The sequence below is a fragment of the Anolis carolinensis genome, chromosome 2 (genome assembly GCF_035594765.1).
Source record: "Anolis carolinensis isolate JA03-04 chromosome 2, rAnoCar3.1.pri, whole genome shotgun sequence".
In the NCBI taxonomy this organism is placed as follows: domain Eukaryota; kingdom Metazoa; phylum Chordata; class Lepidosauria; order Squamata; family Dactyloidae; genus Anolis; species Anolis carolinensis.
In genome coordinates this window covers 127,679,152-127,702,206 of record NC_085842.1, presented here as the reverse complement: position 1 = coordinate 127,702,206, position 23,055 = coordinate 127,679,152, and positions in this window count along the sequence as shown.

Here is a 23,055-nt window from a genome sequence, read left to right as displayed (position 1 = left end):
AATGAGGGCGGGGGCCAGGTAAATTACCTTGAAGGGCCGCATCCGGCCCCCGGGCCTTAGTTTGGGGACCCCTGCCCTAAACAAAAGGCATCAGGTCCTATCTCATATTGGAACCTAAGCAGGCTCATACCTGGTTAGTTTTTGAATGGGAGACTACCAAAAATGTGAGGTACTGTTTATTTCATGGAGTTGTCACGAGTTGACAGGTAATTTGAAGGCATATAAACACACTCAAAAGAAATGTTTCTCAAACTGTGCTCCTCCAGGTCCCAGAAATCCCAGCCAGTTTATCAGCTCTTAGGAATTGTGGGAGCTGAAGTCCAAAACATCTGGAGTAGCACAGTTTGAGAAACTCTGCTCTACAGCATTGCCAAGGACTTCAATTTCTCAGAGAAAGGTTTGTTTAAGGAGCAGCGTCAGGTAGCAGTCCATGTTGACTGCAGAACATTCACTTCACTTCACTTTATTTCTTAATTAGTCGCTCTCCACCAGAGTGCTCCGAGCGACTTACAATTTAAAATATCATTCTACAATATAAAAAACATTCAACATAAAAACATTCAACCTAAAAACATTCAACAGTGACTATTTGGCAAATTAGATCTGATTTACTTAAATGCACAACCAAACAGCCAAGTCTTGAATGCTTTTACAAAAGGTCGCAACTCCGACATTGCTCTAACATATGGAGGCAATGAGTTCCACAGAATTGGAGCATAGATCGAAAAGGCTCTACGCCTTGTAGCTTCCAAGTGTACCTCCCTAGGGCCCGGTACGTATAGGAGATTTTCCTGGGAGGCTCGAGGTGACCACTGATGGAAAAAAGGAATGAGGCGGTCCCTAAGATATAATAGTCCTTGAACATTTCGAGCTCTAAATGTCAGGATCAGTATCTTGTAAGAGATCCGATGTTCTATTGGTAGCAAATGCAGTTGTTTCAGAATTGGTGTAATATGGGATCTTATAGATGATCCTGCTAGCAGCCTGGCCGCCGCATTTTGGACCATTAGGATCTTCTGGGTTTTTGTCTTCGGAAGGCTGGCGTATAAGGCGTTACAATAATCCAACCTAGTGGTGACTGTTGCATGGATTACCATTGCCAATGCTTCTGTCGAAAGGTAGGATGCCATTTTCCTTGCCTGATGAAGATGAAAAAAGGCCTGCTTACTTATGGCACTGATCCATTGTCAGCAATGAGTCCAAAACAACACCAAGGCTTTTAACAGTAGCAGATGGAACCAGAACTTCCCCATCAAAGTCAGGCAGTGACTGGATTAACTCTGGTGGCTGGCCGGGCCAGAGTATCTCAGTTTTTGTGGGATTCAATTTTAGTCTACTCGCTCGCAGCCAACTCATCATTGATTCCAAACACAGCTTAAAGTTCTCAGGAATCGTGGTTGTCCCAGGTTCAAGACGCAAGAGTAGATATAGTTGCTTACCTGTAACTGTGTTTCTTCGAGTGGTGTTCTGTGGAATTCGCACATATGGGATTTTCCCTGCGCCTGCGCAGTGTTCCGGAACCTTCTAGAATCTCTAAATGAAACATTCTGGCGGCAAGCCCCGCCCACTCTCCCCAATAGAGTATATATAGCCCGGTGGGCGGGGCTGGCCCCAGTTCCCAGCCGCGAAGAAGCAGCTGAGCACTGTGGCATGAGTACCGCGGGGAGGATGGGCGGGTTGTGCGAATTTCACAGAACACCACTCGAAGAAACACAGTTACAGGTAAGCAACTATATCTTCTTCTTCGTGGTGCTTCTGTGGAAATCGCACATATGGGAGACTGACAAGCTACTCACCAATGGCGGTGGGTCATGCCACGCATGAGAAGAGGACGGCCCTTCCGAACGCTGCGTCTCTCTTCGCCAGGATGTCCAGCTTGTAGTGCGTGGCGAAAGTGGATGAAGAAGACCATGTTGCCGCCTTGCAAATATCCTCCAACGGAACTCCTTTAAGAAAAGCCTGAGACGTAGCCAATGCCCTCGTGGAATGGGTGACTATCCGCTGTGGAGGATCTTGGCCTGCTAGTTTATACGCTAATCGGATCAGCGACACTATCCAGGATGCCAAGCGTTGAGAGGAGACTGGGGTCCCCAGGGCATCCGCTCGGTATTTTAAAAATAACCTGGTTGACTTCCTGTGGCCCGAAGTTCTTTGGGTATAAAATGCTAAGGCCCTTCTCACGTCCAAGGAATGCAACGCCACCTCCAGGGGCGATGAGGGGTTCTGGAAGAATGCTGGCAGAGTTAGATCCTGGCTCATGTGGAATCTAGAAACGACTTTGGGTAAGAAAGTGACGTCAGTTCTCAGGACCACTTTATCCTTATGAAATCTCAAGTAAGGCGGGTCCGCCCTGAGGGCGCAAAGTTCAGACACCCTTCTTGCTGATGTGACCGCCACTAAGAACGCCGTTTTCCAGGAGAGGTGCGAAATATCACACGAGGCCATGGGTTCAAATGGGGGTTTGGACAACTGAGATAATACCAACTCCAGGCTCCACGCCGGTGCGGGTGGGGTCACCGGGGGGTGCAAGTTTTTGAAACCTTTAAAGAAGAGCTTGACTAAGGGATCCTGAAAGCACGACTGACCGTCGAATCCCCTCCGATACCAGGAGATGGCCGCCAGGTAGCATTTCAAGGAGGCAAGCGAGAGGCCCAAGGTGGATAGGTGTAATAAGAAGTCTAGGAGTTCCGACGTTGGGGCCGAGACGGGGTCTAGGCCTCTTGCCTCTGCAAACTTACAAAACCTAGACCACTTGTATCTGTACGATTGCTTCGTGGAAGACTTTTGGGCTGCCCGAAGAATGGCCTTCACCGGGGAGGAGAGTCCTTGTTGGGTTCGATCCTCCAAGCTGTAAGTCGTAGAGTTGCCAATTCTGGGTGGCGGACTCTGCCCTGATGAAGAGTGAGCAGGTCTGGAGAGTTGTCGAACCTGATGAAGCTGCCCTTGGCTGCCCTCCATAGTGGCGCAAACCACGGTTGGCGAGGCCACCACGGAGTCACTAGGATGCAGTTGGAGTCGTCGCGTAGAATCTTCGTGACCACCCTGCCGATCAGAGGAAGGGGTGGGAATGCGTATAGCAGATCTCCTGTCCAAACAAAACGAAACGCATCTCCTAGGCACCCTGGGGTCGCATTCGGGCGAAGACGGGCACAGAAGTTGGGGCAGTGAGTGTTTTCCGGCGATGCAAACAGGTCTATTGCCGGCCACCCCCAACGGCGCGCCAGGAGTCGAAACTCCTTGTTGTTTAGCTGCCATTCGTGGTTGGAGGTGGTCGTTCGGCTTAGGGCATCCGCCAAGGCGTTGTCTTTGCCTGGAAGGTGGACGGCTTGGAGGTTTATCCGTCGATCCACACACCAGTCCCAAATTCTCATGGAAGTTTGTAGCAGGAGCCTGGAATGTGTCCCGCCCTGCTTGTTCAGATAGAACTTCACTGTAGTGTTGTCTGTTACCAATCTGACAGTGTTGCCCCGGAGCAGGCGATCGAATGCATGCAGAGCTCTCTCCACTGCCAGTAGTTCCAACAGGTTGATGTGCAAGGTGCGGTGTTGAGCTGACCAACGACCGTTTATTGTCATGCCATTGAGATGGGCCCCCCATCCGTCTTGAGAGGCGTCTGTCGTCAATTCGAGTGATGGCGTCGGGGGGTGGAATGGCAGGCCCTTTAGTAGGTTGTGACGCTTCAGCCACCACTCCAGGGATTCCAGGACGCTGGCTGGTGGTCTCAGAAGTGTCCGTTGGCTGTCGAACAACGGGTTGAAAACTTTTAGAAACCAGAATTGGAGTGGTCTCATCCTCAGTCTGGCCAGGTGTACCAGAGATGTTGTTGAGGCCATATGGCCTAAGATAGACTGGACGTGCCACGCCGACGCTTGCCCAGACATACGGAGCTGTGAAATAGAAGCACGGATGGAACGGAACCGTTCCTCTGGTAAATAAGCCCTTTCGGCGATAGAGTCCATAAGAGCTCCTATGAACTGGATCGTTTGTGACGGATGTAAGTGGGACTTTTCTTCGTTGATGATCAAGCCAAGTCCCTGCAAGAAAGACAAGGTGAAGGACACATCAAATTCAAGTTGGGGTCTTGAGTCAGAGACTAGCAACCAGTCGTCGATGTACGGGAAGATCGTGATGCCCCTCTGCCTCAGGGCGGCTGCGACGACTGACATACATTTGGTAAAAACCCGTGGCGCTGTGGCTAAACCAAATGGGAGAACGTTAAAGGAGTAAATCACATCCCCAATAAGGAAACTCAAGAACCTGCGATGGGAGCGCCTCACCAATATATGGAAGTAGGCGTCACGAAGGTCTACCGTTGCAAACCATGCTCCCTTGCGGAGGAAGGGGAGAATGGTGGCGAGGGTGACCATTCTAAACCTCCGAGCTTTGATGTGTCTGTTGACTGCTCTCAGGTCTAAGATGGGGCGTAGGCCTCCACCTTTCTTCTTTATAAGAAAATATCTTGAGAAAAAACACTTGTGAGCCCTCTCGAGCGAAAACTTGGAAATTGCTCCTTTCTCAAACAGCGTAGTTACCTCATCTCGGAGGCACTGTGAGGGTCTGGTAGGACGGAGGGCACCAGTGCGGGGTAGGGACTCAAATTCAATCGCATAACCTCTCTCAATAATATTGAGGACCCATGCATCCGACGTTATCTGTCTCCACGCACCTATAAACGGGCCCAGTCTATTTAGGAACGTGGGGTGCCCTTTCTGCTTTTCAACATGTCGAGGCAATAACATTTGCCCGTAACTAGAAACAGAACCACATAAACTTGGAGAACTTAAACTTGAACTGGATGGCAACCGGGAGTGGGTTCTAGGCTGTGAGCTAGAACCGGCGCCTCTGCTTCTCACCCTGCTTTCCTGCACTTCGGTGCTGAGACTTGAAGGGAAAGGAAGGACGTCTGGATCCCGATGGACGAAAGGAAGGCCTCTGCCGCCCTCTAAACGCTGGAGATGAGGATCTTCTACTTCGATAATACTGTCCCCATCGACGTCTTTGATAGTAGTAGGTCTGCTGAACACCGTACTTGTGAGCTGCCTGTGTCACCTCGTGTGTGTCTTTAATTTGGGCATCTGTGTCCGGGTTAAAAATACCTGCCTCATCTAGAGGAAGGTCCTCGATGACAGACTTAGCCGATGGGGATAGGTTTGCGGCCCGGAGCCAGGCATGCCGTCGTAGGGATATGGCCCCAGCTAGGAGTTTGCCTGAGGCATCAGCCACATTCTTAGCCAGCTCCTTCTGTACTTCCGACAAAAGACACGCCTCTTGCTGGAACGCCTTTGCCAGCGCCTGGTCCTGCATTGGGAGTAGATCAATGTATAGAGCCATCTTCTCCCACAGGTAGGATTGATAAGCCCCTGTATAGGCTGTGAAGTGTGCCATCCGAGCGAATAGGCATGCTGATGAATAAAACTTTTTGCCCATACTTTCTAGCTTTTTTCCTTCTTTATCGGTTGGAGTTGGTTGAGACCTCTGCACTGCCTTAGGTTGGGTAGCGTCCACTACCTTAGAATTCAGTCTGGGTTGCTTTGCCAGCCACTGGGCCCCTGAAAGCTCAATCTTGTATAAAAACTCCGCCCTCCTGGGGGTTGCAGGAAGGGAGGCTGGGGAGACTCCTTCATTCTTTACCAGTTCTATGAGGTATGGCAGTGACGGCAGGGATGTAGTTAGAGGCCCATGCTGCTTGGAAGAGGGGTAAACTGGATCCTCAACAACTTTAACAGGCTTTGGAGCCGGCAGATTGAGGGCCCGCGAGAGTCTAACTAGAAGCGCTGAGAAAGTCTTAAAATCTTCCCCAGACCCAGGGTCAGTGACATCATGGGGGTCTAAAACTACTGCCTGGGCTTCCAGTGACTTATCTTCAACTTCACTAGGGGCTTCTTCCTGCTGCGGAGGGACAGGCGTCCTAGGAAGGGAAGCTCCGGAGGTGGATGCCATTTCAGCTTGCGTTTCAGTCCCTGGGCGCATGCGCACCATGGGCATCGCTGGGGCGTGGCGTTGGCTGGCCTCCTCCAATGGCGCTGGCTTTGTGGGGGCGTGGCCATGGCGGCTGTCTTCCAATGGCGCTGTCGGGCCCGACCCCATGGAGGCGTGGCTTCGCGCCGGTGCCGAGGCAATGGCAAACTGCCTATAGGGCTCCCAAGGGTCGAATCCAGGAGGAAAAAACGGGTATGGAGGCAGCCCTTGTCCATAAAAAGGGTATGGAAGATAAGGGGCTGAGGAGCTGGCCCTGCCATACTGGTAAGTAGAGCCCTCAGGAGGTGGGGATGAGGAGTCAGCAGAGCTGGCTGAGGCAGCTCCTCGCCGGCGGCGGGTTGATCGACCCCGTCTGGGGCGCTTAGGAGAGGGAGGGGGGCTGCTCGAGCTGGAGCTGGAGCTAGACCTTCTGCCCCTTCTTTCTCGGTTCCGCGCCTCCTGCAGTACGCTCGGTGGTGACGGCACCGGCTGGGCAGGGATAATTCCTGATAAGGAAAGCGCTTGCGAGGCCTGAGGTTCGATCGGAGTCAAGGGAGGGGGGTTGTCCGATCTTGGAGAGAGGCTTGCCCTCGGTTGGCACTGAGGCAGCGGCTTGGCCCATGGGGCCTTATTGAGATGTTTTGTTTTCTTGGTTTTCTTTTTGCCTTCCTTCAGGCCCTTAGATGGCTGTGCCACAGTGGGTACTGGCTCTTCTAATCCGGGCGCCTCTTGGGTGATACTCTGCTCTCGAGGTGGTGGACACGAGGGCTCAACGGCCTCATCACCTCCAGCGGCCGATGGGCTTCGCCGGGACTCCTGGGCCCCTGGGGCATTTGGGGCTAGCGCCTGTTCATATAGCAAGGCTTTAAGCCTCGATTCTCTATTTTTTCTCGCTTGGGGGGTAAAACCTCTGCAGACTTGGCAGGATTGAGGGTTATGGCTCTCCCCCAGGCAGAGGAGGCATTTGGCGTGGCCATCCGCCTCAGGGAGTGTGCCCCCACACGCATCACATTTTTTAAAAAAGGACGCCATTAATACTGGCCTTAATTAAGAGTAGTCAAGTCCTTTCCTAGGTCTGTAGGGCGGAGAGAGGCAAATCAGATCTTTTCCGAGGTACTTTCCGAGGTCAAATAGGAAGGAGAGAGGCAACGGGTGTCCAAAAAACAGTCCAGGTCAAACCAGTAGGCCAAAAATAAAGTTTGAGATACTCAAGGTTCCTAACTGCTGCTGAGCGGCGGAGAAAAAGAACTGGGGCCAGCCCCGCCCACCGGGCTATATATACTCTATTGGGGAGAGTGGGCGGGGCTTGCCGCCAGAATGTTTCATTTAGAGATTCTAGAAGGTTCCGGAACACTGCGCAGGCGCAGGGAAAATCCCATATGTGCGATTTCCACAGAAGCACCACGAAGAAGAAGCTGGGTATCATCAGCATACTGGTAGCACTCTATGCCAAAGCTCCGCACTAGTCCAGCAAGTGGTAGGATGTAGATGTTAAATAACAGGGGCGAAAGGATAGCACCCTGGGGAACTCCACAGCAAAGGCAGGAGCTCTCAGAGCTTTGGCCTGACCACTCCACCCTCTGTCTCCGGTCCCAGAGAAACGAATTGAACAATTGAAGAGCTAAATCTCATACACCAGACATAGCCAATCGATGGATCAGCAAGTCATGGTCCACGGTGTCGAATGCAGCTGTAAGGTCCAAGAGTACCAATAGCGCTGATCCGCCCCTGTCTAACTGACAACTAATTTAGTCAGTAATAGCTACCAAGACAGTCTCTGTCCCATGACCTGAACGAAAGCCTGATTGAAAGGGGTCTAAGCCCACAGTCTCATCTAAGAATTTCTGTAGCTGTCCCGCCACTGTCCGTTCAATCACCTTGCTCAAAAACAGAAGGTTTGAAACTGGGCGGTAGTTACTAGGTATGGTGGCGTCTAGACTTGGTTTTTTCAGAAGAGGGTGAACCACTGCTTCTTTAACACACTCTGGGAAAATTCCTTGTTCCAAGGAGCTGTTAATGATGTCCCTTAAGGGATCTCGTAGTCCCTCCCAGCACTCCTTAACCAACTGGGAGGGGCAAGGGTCGAGGGAGCAGGTAGTTGGTCTTGCTGCAGCTAGAGTCTTTTCCAGATCTTCCATTTCTAATGGCACAAAAAGTTCTAGAAGTTTGTCACTAGATGGCCAGAAAGCTTCTAGTTCCCTCAATGTGTCCTCTGTGGGAGGTAGCCCTTCACGAAGCAGATTGATCTTATTCATGAAGTAGCTTTGAAAGGTCTCTGCTGTAATATCTTGACTGGCCATATCTTTGGCTGGATGGGTTGGATTTATGATGTTGCGAACAATTTTAAATATTTGAGCAGGTTGAGATCTGGCAGAAGCTATCAGTGAGGAATTATATTCTTTTTTGGCCTCTCTGGTGGCTGCTTCGTAGATTTTCTGATGTGTTTCGAGAGGCAACTTCGATGTTTCATCAGGTTTCTTGCGCCATCTACGTTCTAATCTCTTCTGCTCAAGTTTCATCTGACGTAATGCATCCGTGAACCATGGAGATCTATTCCGGCGGGGGCGAAAAGCCCATTTAGGGGCAACTATATCTAAGGCAGTGGATAGATTTTTATTCCAATTTTCCACTCGTTCATGCAGAGAATCGGCTGTGTAATCCAGTTCTTTAAGGACACTCGAAAGTCTAATAGGATCCATCAGCTTCCTCGGCCGCGCGAAAATTTGTTCAGTCTCCGGACGCTGTGGTGGTGAACTCTTTATTTGAGTGTCCAGGATGTAATGATCAGACCAAGGAATCTCTAAAACTGAAGATAAAGTCACTTGTATTCCGATACTAAAAATCAAGTCCAGGGTGTGTCCAGCTCGATGAGTAGGACCGGTCACCATTAATGAGAAACCTATTGTTTCCATAGATTGTACTAGGTCTCTTGCTATTGAAGAAGACAGCAACCAATCTGCATGTACATTAAAGTCTCCCAATACGATGAGACTTGGGAACTTCAAGGCCCAGTCCGCCACAAGGTCTAATAACTTGGGGATGTTCTCATTTGGGGCCCCAGGGGCCCAATAAACTAAGAGGATAGTCACACTTTCCCTAATAGCCAGTGTCAATGAACATGACACCAAAGCTTCCCTTTAATCAATGTGTAGGGCTTGCACTGACAACCATTAAAGACTTTGTGAACAAGGAGTGATAATTGTGCTGTTAAACATGTGCTTCCAAGTACTAATGACTTATGAAAGTCTGAAGCAAACCACATCTCAGGCAATAAGGCAAGAAGCAACACATTTCTTTGTAATTAGAGTCCTTTAGGGATTGTTCTTGAGGCAGAAGGCCAAACTCAGAATACTTCAACCACAGAAATGTTGCTGCCTCTGAGTGCTGCTGTTCTTTGATTTTTGTTTTTCAAGAAGTTAGAATGCATAAAAAATAAATGCGAATAACTGTCATTGGTAGACAAAACTGTTGTTGATGGCTCCTGCACTGAAATCAGCTCTCCTGTCCCTCTCCTGTCCCTCCTCTTTAGCTTCATGGCTGTCTTGTCAGATAGGTTAAGTATGGGAGAGTGACTGGTTCAAGGCCACCCAATGTGTTTTAAAGTTCAACAGGGACAAGACACTGGGTCTTCTAAGTTGAGGCCCATACCATTGCACAACCAGTTTCATCAATAACCTTTGAGCTCAGTCTAGGGCCTTCTGTACTACATAATTACCCCACCTTTTCATGTGGAATTCAGCTTCCTCATGTGGACAGAAGGACCAGAGGATCTTCCTAGATGAGGATTGTAAAGGTCCTTCCCTTCCATTGCCAATACCAGGATTCTATATGATGGAACCATGGCAGTTAAAGTGGAATCATAGCACTATAATCCTCTAGAGTGAACAGGCCTTGCCTTTAATGACATCACACCAGAACTAGTGATGCACAGCCTGATGGTCCCTATATGTACTACACATGTACCAAGCGGCTTCCCGTGTGCCCAGTGAGCTGTCCAAACATGATAAAAATGCTTTCCCATCATAAATCTTGAGGAAATATTCAATGATTAGTCCCCCTGGTTTTGTAGGTAAAACAGGGAGGAGATACATATGGGTTTTCATACAATTTAGTTATTTGCCACTTTAGGACTAAAAAAAAAATAGGGAACACTTGTGCCGTTTTAATCTGTAGCTAAAAACACAAAATTTCAAACTTAGAGCTCTGTATCTCTCTCTAATTCATGAGCTGCAGGGAGCTGGTATGCTAAAAAAAATCCTATATGTCAGTATACCTTTTGGGTATATAACCATTTTTACTTTAGGACTCATCAAACTACTGTCCCTCCTGGAAGTAACCAGAATTGTAACTTGTCCAATTTTCTTGTTTGGAATATTTATACATTTATTGCATTTGTATACTATCCTAGCTCAGGCTGGTTTGCAATATATGTCATGCCCATTTGTTTAGCCTCATAACAGACCTTGGAGGGATGTTTGGTTGAGAGTGTGTGATTAGTGTAAGGTCACTGAGTCTTGCTTTGGCACTCTGTCATACAAAACCCACATAATATCTTACCCCACAATCCATCCCCATATCTATAGGAATTATAATTATGTAGTTTCATAATGTCTGTATCCAGTAGAGGGCTGCTATTACGTAGCAGAGTTCGTTGAAGTGCTGAAACACAATTGTGACAAGAGTACAATAAAAGTGATACACATTAGACATCAATGTGTATCAGACACTATTGTGCATTAGATGCCCTTGCCCCAATACATATCTTTGCAATTCACCAACAGGGTTTCTTACTGCTTCTGCTACTCACCTAAGAATATGCTTAGTTATGTTTTGCAAAAGGTGATATAGCCATTTCTAACTCCTATCCTATGGAAAGAAAAAAATGTGAGCCATTCATATATGAAAAACATGGTCTTATAGGTTTGAGAGTTAGGCATGCAAAAGATAAAAAAATATTCACAGGCATCTATGATATACTATAGTTACATTCCTGTTTATATAATAGTTAAGTATGCCAGGCATAGGCCATGCTGAATTTTTCAATATGGTATGGCATTAGAGAAGATGCTTCAAACAATTTTACCTGGGATTAGTGGGTTTAATCTTCCCCCAGTTTGGACATGAAATGGGAGAGTATGGTTTGAGGCTATTCTGCTTCTGAAAGAATATAGAAGAAGGCAACTTTGGCGTTTACTGGGTATTTTAGCAACATATAAAAGCCCCTGTTTGGCAGCAAGCTCCAGATTGTCATCCTAGAGCAAGAGTGGGCAAATTGTGTCCCCCCCCCCCCCCCGGCTGATTTTGTGGCCTTCAGGCCCCAAGTGTCTATAGGGAACACAAGGAAGCAGTTTTGGTATGCACTGCCCAAGTTCTGTTTAATCTGTAGGCTTGCTCCCCAACTTGACAGATTATACTTGCGCCGAATCAAGAGACAAGACCTGTCAATAGTTGGACTCACATGTACATTTTAAGTGCAACTCCAACCATCCTTGTGTGCGTATGTGTGTATAGGGCTTTGGATAACATAGGGAAGGTTTTACACCCTGTGGTGTTTGCTTTGCCGTCTGTATCGCTGTTCAGAAGATTTCTGTCCCCATGAGAATTGGATTTTGAAAAAATTGGCTTGTTGTGGAAACAAGGATTGGTGATAAAGCTTCAATGGAGACACCTTTTCCCCATGATATCTATCAGGAATTTCTTTCTTTTCTGGGTAGATTTCTCTCACTTCCTGTTGTCTCACTCCATTCTTAACTATTAGTCATTTATAAGTCAGATGTTTGTAACTCAGGGACTGTCAGTACACATACAAACCCCCACCTCCAAAATTTATGGAATTATGGAATCTCCTCTCCACTTTCCTCCCTCCCTCAAACCCTTAAGCGACATCCCTGTCATCTTAAAAGAAAATCCCAGGCAAAGACTGTGAGTGTCTTGTGGAAGCCTGGAATAGACCCAACTTAGTCCAGAACATATGACTGCACTGGAAAATGGCTGGCATCATTCATTTATGCAGATTGCTGTTTAATACATATTTAATGTGGAGAGACATTTTGTTATTAAAAATTTGTTTCCCTCCTGTACTAGGAATTTCTTTCATGTGAAACCAAAATGTAAAAAAGGAAGAAAAAAAGCAACCCTTAGATCTAATAGTTTTCTGGAATGAACTCTAGATTTATAACAAATGTAAAGTACATGCAAGACAAGTTTATCACCTTGTACAATGCCTTTGTCATACTTTTGCAATGGCATCCAGATAGTTTCCAGCAGATGTCTCCATTTTGCTGTTGTTTGTTCTGTTCTTGCAGAATTTTGGAAAATGTAGTTATGGGAAGCTGAGAACCTCTCTAGCTGTGAATTCTAAAGGCCCCACCCTAAACTATATTTCCCAGCATTTTGCAGGAGCAAACCAAATGACTGGAAGATGAAAGCCTGTATCAGATAACACTAATGTGATCTCGTTCCAGTTGAAGCACTGCCCACAACTACCCACTGGGATGTTTCAAGGGTCATGTTCGACCCCACCCTACTCCCTTGTAACTGTCAGTGTTAAGTACATACGTTTTAGCTATGCTAGCAATTCCATGGGATTTTGGCCTAAGATTGTACATGCTGCTTAATTCTACATGGCAGAATGACAAGCCAGTGGTCATATTTTGGCTCTAGATCTCTGCTTTTGGAGGACACCAGACTTTCCTATCTTTAGCCTTCAAAATTAATAGGAGCCTCAGTTTAAAATATTGTTATGATCCATCCAGCAGCTGTCACTTCCACCACATTTCTTCTGCTCTACTTCATACAGCTTTGTCTTGTAGCTCATTTCATCCACTTACAAGACAACTTCTGACCTTTACTATAACACTGGCAAAAATGTCCCCATCTCTTTGAGGCATGAAACTATTTGGCTTTGATCACACAAGCTGCACTTTAAAACTGAGAAGAATATTGCAGGGGAATAGAAAAATCTGCCAAGAGTCTTCTAGGATAAGAATGAAGTGCAGAATAACACATTTAGTAATCATTTGTTATGGTAAACACTTGCTGAATATCTCAATGAGTTCTAGCATTGGGATTTGTTCCCTTACTAGTTATTTTACCCCTAAAGCACCCACTGATGCTAAATCCCCTTTGTACTTGGAGGAGGACAATACAGTGCATAGTGGCATGAAAAACAACAAGGCCATGCCAGGAAGACAAGCCACGAGAGGAACTCTGCCTGCAATGCTGTAACTGTCCTCTTTTGCCCCCTTTGCTTCCTTTTTATAAAAAAATAATTTTTGAAACTGCAGTTGTTGAAGCTCCTTCCAGGCATTTCTAGAAATGTCTTCTCTTGAGTAGGCATTTCCATAGTGTTTGCTAACTTTCATTTGTACTTTCCCAAACTCTGCTTCCTTGAAAAATAAACAAACCAGGGAAAAGCTTCTAATTGCAAAATGCATTTTTCTTTTTTATTTATTAAAATAATCTGTTTTGCAAAACAACCAGGTGATACAAACCAGCAGGTCTGGCAATGAGAAATAGCCCTCTCCTTTGCAGAATATAAAAATAGAGAAAGGATAGTAAGTGAAAAATGCTTATATCCTTTTTATTACTTAAAATGTTTAAAGGGACAGTCCTTATGACCTTGCAGAAGTATTTTATTGCAAAGCCTGAGTCTTGCAAGATCTTGAATTTACATGGCTGTGAATTCTTCTGGAAAATAAAGCTGGGAGGCATAGATGAACAGGCAATGCATGGATGTGGAGGAGGCAAGTTGCAGGAAGCTAAACATGCTTGCTAGTTTTTTCAAGCACTTTGGAAGCTGTTTGATTAAGTAGGAAGAGTGGCTATTCTGGTGTTCTGCTGAAATCCGAGATGGGATTTGCAATGCCAGATCCATTTTAGAGCCTCATAGGATGATCTCCTAGAACCTCATCCTATGAGAGGAAGAAGTGGGGTGAACCATCTTCTTACCATAACATTTCATTCAATTTATAAGCAAAATGGATAATATATTCACCCCATCTCACATAATGTAGTTTTGTCCATCTCTATTGTAATCCTCCACATGCTGAGCTATCACACGGGTGAGTAAGGACAGCAAGGAGTATTAGTGAAAATGGCCACCCTTTTCTATAATATGAAACAAAGGAGGACTGGCCTCTGCAGATGCCACATAAATAGAGACATAGAATCACAAGACAACTAAGTTCAGCAAAAATACATTGTGTCTGTGAAATTGTTTATTTATTTATACAGACATTTAGACACTTCATTGTTGCTTTAAAAGCACCCCAGGGCAGTTTAAAATACAGAAAAAACCTACAACATAACATAAAATGAAAATCAGAAACAAAACAAAAAGGTTATTTCATTACTAAACTGACTAGTGTTTTAAATTAGTTTGGTTGGAGAGTCTATCATCATCATCATCATCATCATCATTTTTGATTTAAAGATTTAATGGAAGCAGCCTTTCTGAAACCATTTTTATACAACAGATTTCCAAAACATTCGGTGATCAGTGTGACGGGCTACCCAGATCCTCATTATCACTAGTCAGAAACCTGAGGAGCAGCCATATACTGATGCATTTATCAAACTGTCAGCCAGATGAAAAATGAACATGTTTAGAGGATGCTTATGGCAACATAGCCATGCCTCCTGCCAGATCTTAGATAATAGGCTATTATTACACCACAATATTGTCAAAAATATTTAGAGTGGGAGGGGAAGTGTGTACTTGTGTAACTACACAGAGATACAGATTTTCTGTGCCACTCAAAACGTGTGTGGGACTTTTGATTAGTGAGTTATGGCAACAAACATTATTAATATTATTAACAATGCCTTGTGTCCTCGTTTTTTAAAAAAGGAGTTTGATACACTGTTCTAATGATCACATATACTCAAGGGACTTGGTCCTTATTTTGTTGTTGTTAACTGCTGTCAAGTCAATTTTGAATTATGGTGACCCCATGAATGCGACCTCTAAGTCACCCCATGCTCAGGTCTTGCAAACTGAGGGCAGTGGTTCTTCCTTAACTAAGCCCATCCATCTTCAATAGGGTTTTCCTCTTTACTTTATTACCTTTGGTAATGAGTCATGATTATGGTCAAAGTATGACAGTCTCATTTTAGTCATCTTGGCTTCTGGAGACAGTTCAGACTTGATTTGCTCTAGGACCCATTAGCAGTCCACAGTATCCATATAACTCTTCTCTAGCATCACATTTTAATTGAGTTGCTTTTCTTCCTTTCAATTTTGTTCTCTGTCAGGCTTTCACAAGCATGCAAAGAAACTGGTAAACAATGGCATGGACATTCCTAACTTTTGTATTCAAGGATATATCATGACACTTCAGGATCTTTTCTAATTCCTTCATAACTGCCCTTTCAAGTCCCAGGACTTGTCTACATGGGCATTAAAACCCAGACATATCCTAAGTTGGCTCCTGGGTCCCTCTACAATCAAAGCCGCAAGGAGAGTTTACCTTGCGGCCAACATTGCGTCCACAAAGAACTGTCCTGCGGCGCTGTTCCAAGTTATCAGAGGGTTGTTACCTCCCACCACTCAGGGTGGGATCCCTGATAGCTGGGCAGCCTGCTGTGAAGCATTTGCTTGGTTCTTTGCGGACAAAGTCGCTCTGATCCACTCCGAGTTTGATGCCATATTAATGGCAGTCTCTGAGGATGTAACGAGAGCACCTGCTTGTCCAGTTTTGATGGATTCATTTCAATTGGTTGAGCTCGAGGATGTGAACAAGATTCTTGGAGAAGTGAGACTGAGCACATGCATCCTGGACCCCTGCCCATCCTGGCTGGTGAGAGAAGCCAGAGGGGGTTTGGCCGAGTGGGTGAAGGTGGTGGTGAATGCCTCCCTTCGGGGATCCCGTCAAGGATTTTATACTGTATGGTTTTAAATGTATTTATTGTATTTTGTTAATTATTCAGTTGTTTTAATTGCTTATGTTTTATCTTCTTGTATTGTATATTGGCATTGAATTTTTGCCAGATTGTAAGCCGCCCTGAGTCCCTTAGGGGATAGAAATGAAGGAAATAAATAAATAAATAAATAAATAAATAAATAAAAATGGCTGTGATCAAGCCGCTGTTGAAGAAGCCATTACTGGACCCCACTCAATTCGGAAACTTTCAGCCTATTTAGGCCAGGGCATGGTACCGAGACAGCCTTGGTCGCCTTAGTCGATGATTTTCGCTGGGAACTGGACAGGGGGAGTGTGTCTCTGCTGGTTCTGCTGGATCTCTCAGCGGCCTTCGATACCGTTGACCACAGTATCCTTCTGGGATGCCTCGTGGGGATGGGTCTTGGAGGTACTATTTTGCAGTAGCTCCACTCATTCCTGGAGGGTCGGTCCCAGATAGTGTCACTGGGGGACACCTGCTCGGTCCCACAACTGTTGACTTGTGGGGTCCCGCAGGGTTCTGTACTGTCCCCCATGTTGTTTAATATTTACATGAAGCCGCTGGGAGAGATCATCAGGAGTTTCACGGTACGGTGTCATCTCTATGCAGATGATGTCCAGCTCTGTCACTCCTTTCCACCTGTCACTAAGGAGGCTGTTCAAGTCCTGAACCGGTGCTTGGCCGTTGTGTTGGTCTGGATGAGGGTCTACAAATTGAAATTGAATCCAGACAAGACAGAGGTCCTCCTGGTCAGTCGGAAGGCTGATCAGGGTATTGGGTTACAGCCTGTGCTGAATGGGGTCACATTCTCCCTGAAGGCGAAGAGGGATCCTAGACTCATTGTTGAGCCTGGAGCCCCAGATCTCAGCGGTGGCTAGGGAAGCCTTCACACAGTTAAAACTTGTGCGCCAGCTGCGCCCGTACCTTGGGAAGTCGGACTTGGCCACAGTGGTCCATGCTCTTGTTACATCCCGATTAGACTACTACAACGCGCTCTGAGTGGGGCTGCCTTTGAAGACTGTTTGGAAGCTCCAATTAGTCCAATGGGAGGCAGCCAGGTTGATAAACAGAGTGGTGTACAGGGAGCATACTACTCCTCTGTTACGCCAGCTCCACTGGCTGCCGATTAGCTACCGAGCACAATTCAAGGTGCTGGCATTAGCTTATAAAGCTCTAAATGGTTCCGGCCCAGCTTACTTGTCTGAACGTGTCTCCTGCTATTACCCACCTCGGAATTTAAGATCTTTGGGCGAGGCTCTGCTGGCAGTCCCACCAGCCCCACAGGTGTGGCTGGCAGGGACGAGAGACAGGGCCTTTTCAGTAGTGGCTCCCTGCCTATGGAAAACCCTCACAAATGAGGTCAGGCAGGCTCCCTCCCTTCTATCTTTACGCAGGAAAGTTAAGACCTGGCTGTGGGACCAGGCCTTCAACCAATAACAGCAGCAACAATTATGACCATTCTAGAACTCAATGACAGACCAGCTATCAGACTCGAAATGCGCCAGTTGTATATTTATATGTATATTTTTCAATGTTTAATGTATTTAATTTTAATTGATGGAATTGTTGTAATATTTTTATACTAGCTGTGCCTGGCCATGCATTGCTGTGGCAAAGTATGGTGGTATGGGAAATAAAGTATTGAAGAATTGGTGGTAGTTAAGGTAAAGGGTAAAGGTTTCCCCCTGACATTATGTCTAGTCGTGTCTGACTCTGGGGGCTGGTGCTCATCTCCATTTCTAAGCCGAAGAGCTGGCGTTGTCCATAGACTCCTCCAAGGTCATGTGGCATGACTGCATGGAGTGCCATTACCTTCCTGCCGGAGCAGTACCTATTCATCTATTCTCATTTGCATGTTTTTGAACTTTAGGGTTGGCAGAAGCTGGGGCTAACAGTGGGGGGCTCTCTCTGCTCCCCCAATTCAAACCTGCGACCTTTCGGTCCAGAAGTTCAGCAGCTCAGCCGTTTAACATGCTGCGCCATCAGGGGATATTTCCTAAAGCTTGTGAATATACAATATTTCTGATTGGTTTTTTTTGTCTGTTGGAGGCAAGTATGAATGCTGCAATTAGGCAAAATGATTAGTATGTAATGGCCTTGCAGCTTCTAACTCTAGAGTATACCTGCAGCTTCAGGGCAGTGTAAACAGAAGGATCGGGTCTGATTCAGACTGATCCACTGTCCACCATGCTGACAGGGAAAAGGGGATGTATTGTGACTCTGTAACTGTTGTCACTACTCTCAGTCAGCTGCAGAGCTCCATGTAGGCTTTTGGTCATCACAGGCATCCCATGTTGCCATCCGCTCCCCCCTTCTTCCTGATCACATGGGCACCTGCAATGCCCAGGAGCTCATAAGGGGTTGTGTGACTGGTTGGAAGCAGAGATGATGACATAGAGAATAAGGTTCAGCACTACTGTCACAGTCTTCATCTGATGTGGTCTAGACTGCATCTCAAATAGCAATTTTTTGTTTTTGCCGCTGGCTAGGTTGGTTGGGTGTTCTTATGAGCTGTAGTCTCTCAAAAGTTACTTCTCCAAAGCGGAGACCCATAGCAACATATGATAATCTGCCTTGTACAAAACAAATACAGCCAACGCAAGCATTTTTTTAAAAAACTGTCTCTTTATCATTTATGCCTGGTGATACCTTTCCAAATGGGATCCTCCCTTGGACCACCTCTCCCATCCTTCCCTAGCCAGCAAAGCAGTTGTGTATAATGGGAGTAGCCCATCATATTTTAAGATGGACATCACTTGGGAGAAGGATTCTCAATTAGTCCTTCTTTTCTGTTATATATTTGTGCCCATTTTAGAGATGTACATTCCTTAAAGAGAATCCATAGCTTTGGGGTCCTGGCCTTGGTTTCCAAGTTACACTGAATGTGGATGTGTTTCGCTTCCCTTGAGAAGCCTTGCCTACAAAAAGCTCCATCCTGGTTTTATTGAAGAGTCAGGCTAAAACCTTTTTATCCAGGCAGGTTTTTAAAGAATAAGGTTTTTATGAAGTCAGTTTTTTTTGTGATTTTAGTTTTGCATATGTTTTTAATCAGTTGTTATGGATTTTAACTGTGAATTTGTATATATGGCTGCCAAAATATTTATTTCAAAATTGATCACTTTTTAATCACATTTTCTTAATTTCTGCTCTTTTAAACTCCCTGTCAAGAAGTATGGGGCTGGGTGGGTTACTTATTCAAACCCTATCCATTAAGAAAGCAAAATGGAAGAACAGTCAGAACAGCAAGGATCTATGCAACGCATGGGAGCTCATTTAGGGAAACTCTTTGCACATTGTCACTGTTATTTCTGTGCTTTTCTGAGCAAAGAGTGGAACAGGAAATCATTCATTCTGACATTGTTACTCCCATGAGATTAAGGCATAGCTAAATCCAGGGCAAGGAACATGTTATGCAAATTTCAAAGAACTGACAGTATTTTCTAAATCTAGCAGTGTATTCCGGAACAGTTGGAAAGAAGTGAAGTATCCCAGGGATGTGTGTGTGTCATTGTGTGTGTGAAGGTAGGGACTGAAAAGTGTAGCATCATGTGGTTGTGGAAGGAGCAGATCTCAATTTGAATTCAATTCACTTTATTCTGAGGACTGCCTTTGGAAATGCTGTTCTTTCATGCAGAGAGTGAAGATCATGCATTAAGGATACTGGAGGGAGTGGCAATGCAGTCTTTTACTTATAATACATACCCTTCAACATTTTAGAGATGAAAATAGACATCTGTGGTTATGTAACATCAGAATGTGGTCGAGATGGCAAAAGAGGAAAACTAGATAAGTTAGGAGACTACCCAAGTTTGCTTTTGCTTGAGGCTACTGGAAAGTGCAAAATTTTGCATCCTTCTTTCCTCTCTTCCCTGCTGAGCTGATTGAGTGCAAACTGCTTTTGCACTTGGAATTCAGTTTTCTGCAGTTGAAATAGGCCAGGGACAAAGGGGGCAGGGAAAGGAGGAGGAAGGGAACCTGGGATACTTTAAAAGCAGCAGAATAAGTGGGATGACAGAGAACTAATCTGGAACAGGTTCAAGGCCAGCAAGGCAATTACATTAACTGTGGAATGTGGACTCAAAGCAGTTCCTAAACCTGCAGTATCCATGACTTGATAGCTGCCAAAAAGTTCATTTCCCCCCATTTCTTGGAGAGATGCACACCAGCGGTTCTGGAGGCATATGAGAAAGAACCTAGAAGGGAAAGTGACAGTGAGCAGCAGAGATAAACAATTACCCACTCCAGGGGGGTCAGTTAGCCTTCTGCTGCCCAGCTATACATTTGGGGTGCTTTTTCCAGTAGCTCCTCCCCCCACCATCCTCTCTTTCTGAATTTTACAAAGCACTTCAGTGCAGCTGTGTGTTTACAATGTGCTTTGCTTTCTGTGGAACTGATTTCACTATGGAATGTAGTTTATATTTGGGGCTTGCTAATGTGTATTGAGAGGTAGTCTTGAATTTTCTCCCAACTTTGCTTGATGTGCTTTAAACTCTTTGACTCACACTGCAGAGCACCTTGGCACCTTTTATCTAGCTAGCTTCAAACTGTATTATATGGTCCTTGTAGATGAATGGCTCTGACTTGTGACTGTATGGATTCTGCAAAAAAGCCTTTTCTAAGATGAATTATGGAGAATCACAATGATTTTCATTCTTGAATATAGAGATGTAAACCCTTGGTTATTTCATCACTACATGCAAGTTTGTAGTTTTCTTCCTTTCGCAGAAGAAAATGAATATTTTTGGTAGTTTACTTCTCATATTTGAGCATACCTATGTGTTCTGAAGGGGTTCCCCTTTCCTATAAAATGTCAGATTTTTGTCCCTGCAAAAGTCATATTTCTTGCATAAAAGCTATGCAAGTAATAAAAGCTATGCTATGTTTAGAGAACACATTTTTTTGCAGAAAAAATGTCAGCTCTTTATTTGCGCTGAAGCATCCTCAACACTTCAAGATATGGAACTATTGTTGTTCTATTGTTCTTTTGGGCAAGGTTTCTCGACTGCCAGAAAACCCCCCTTAAAAAAAAAACCCTGGGAAATGGGTAATCGAGACTACTATTTCCATCCCTTTATGAACAGTAACAGAACTCCTGACTGTTTTTTTTTTTTTTTACAGATCTCTTGCTGTTTTTTAAACCATCTGGGTGAATGGCCTTTGCTTCTGACTACACCATGCATTTGCTAGTGTGTCTGGGATCCAATTTGGTCGTTGTCAGGGAAGGCTGCCCCTGGTTAGTGTAACATGGCTATTAGTTTTCTTTACAGACAGCATCACAGTCAAACTGTCATTAATATGCAACACAAGGTCAGATCTAGAATATAATAATTACTAATCATCTTGCTTCCTGTGAACTGGGCCAAATAACCCTCTGCAAGTAAATGAGAGGGGTTTTTTTTGGAATTAAACAATAAACTCATTAAACTGCATTTGCAAATAACTAAAGTTGATGATTTCTATGCTTGACACAGTTCCATTTACAAATCAGACATTTTTATATTTCTAACTTTCTCCCTTGTGTTGTGGCTTTCTTCCAAACACACCCTATAGCTGACTTCAAAGCAGGGGCTATATCTCAGAAATAGTATTTGTTAATAATACATGATAACCAAATAGTAATACATGGAAATAACATTCCTGACATATTACTTATTTATGCAAAGGTATTTTATTCCTTGACATAAAAAATACTGCTGCAACCCTAACTTTAGTGCACAGTTTATGTCCACTCATGTGCTGCAGTTTGCTTAATAGCATATATCCAACACATAATTCATGTAATGTATTTATTACATTGTAATGTTTCCATGGTATGAACAAGTGAGATTATATTGTTTAAGAACTCAACATACCATTTGAGTGAACCTAGGACTACTGGCTTCCAAAAGGAGGCACCAAGACAATTGCATCATTAAAAAACCCCTCTTTATACATCTACGTCCACTTTGCTCTAGGAGGTATCCTCACCTGTTCACATTGCTTTTGGGAGACATGGATGGAAAACATTAGTATATTCAAACTCTACCCATGATATAGATCTGTAGTGCTACAAGACAGATTATTCTTTCCATTATAAAGTTTCACAAAATAATTAAGGTTTACAGGTCATCTGAGCTTCTTTGGGATTTTAGATATGTTTCCCCAAATTTTGTTCAGTTAATTTTTAGTATTGCTAACACCACAATGAATTGTAATGTTTAGACCACTTGTTATTTCTTCTAAATATTTCCTATTTTCAAGCAGAGCTCATTCCATAGTCCGTCAATGTATTATCTTCCTTTTCCAACTTCCAGCTTCCTTTTCAAAATACTGGCTTGGTAGTACAAAGGACAGAGCTGTAAATTTTCACATATTTTGTCTCCAAAAGTGAGCATATAAGAATTTCTAATGTTTTTCTCTTACTAGACCCTTTCTTATTGAGTATTCCTTATGTGTTCCATTAAAATCATCTACTGACTCACAGTGACATATTAATTTCATAGGGTTTTCACAGACAAGGAATACTTAGAAATGGTTATGCCAATTCCTTCCTTTGAAATATAGCCTACGGAATCTGATATTCACAGGCAAAGTCCTATCCAAGTACTAACCAAGGCTGGCCCTGCTTATCAAGATCAGACAGGATCTGGTGCCTTTAAACTGTTAGGTCACTTGGCCCCCTAAAAACGGGTAGTTCAGGCTGTAAAAAAGCATCAGTCATTGTCTGTCCTAGATATGACATATTTTGACATTTCATGTTCACCCTTGAACACTAGGTAATGGGGAAGCCTTATCCAACCACCCAACAAGCTATACTAGAATTTTTTTTAGCAAAGGGGAAAACCATGCCAAGTCTGATGATAGCCCCGTATCATCCGCCTTGCCTCTTACCCCATCCCATGAGAAGGAAGCATCCACCACCTGGCTTCCCACTGTTGTTCCTTATGCAACACGTAAAGTCTCCCATGTTGCTGCTGCTGTGGCCAACACTGATTTCCCCCCTCTTCCAGCCCTGCCAGAAATAAATCAATGTCGTGGGATGGGAGCCGGCAGGCTCCATGACTGAAGAGAGGTGAAAGCAGTGTAGGACGAGCAATTTTGCCCATCTGATGAGGCCCTTGGAGAAGGGCCAAACTAAGATCTTCTCATACCTCACAACCTCTGAGGATGCCTGCCATAGATGTGGGCGAAACGTCAGGAGAGAACACTTTTGGA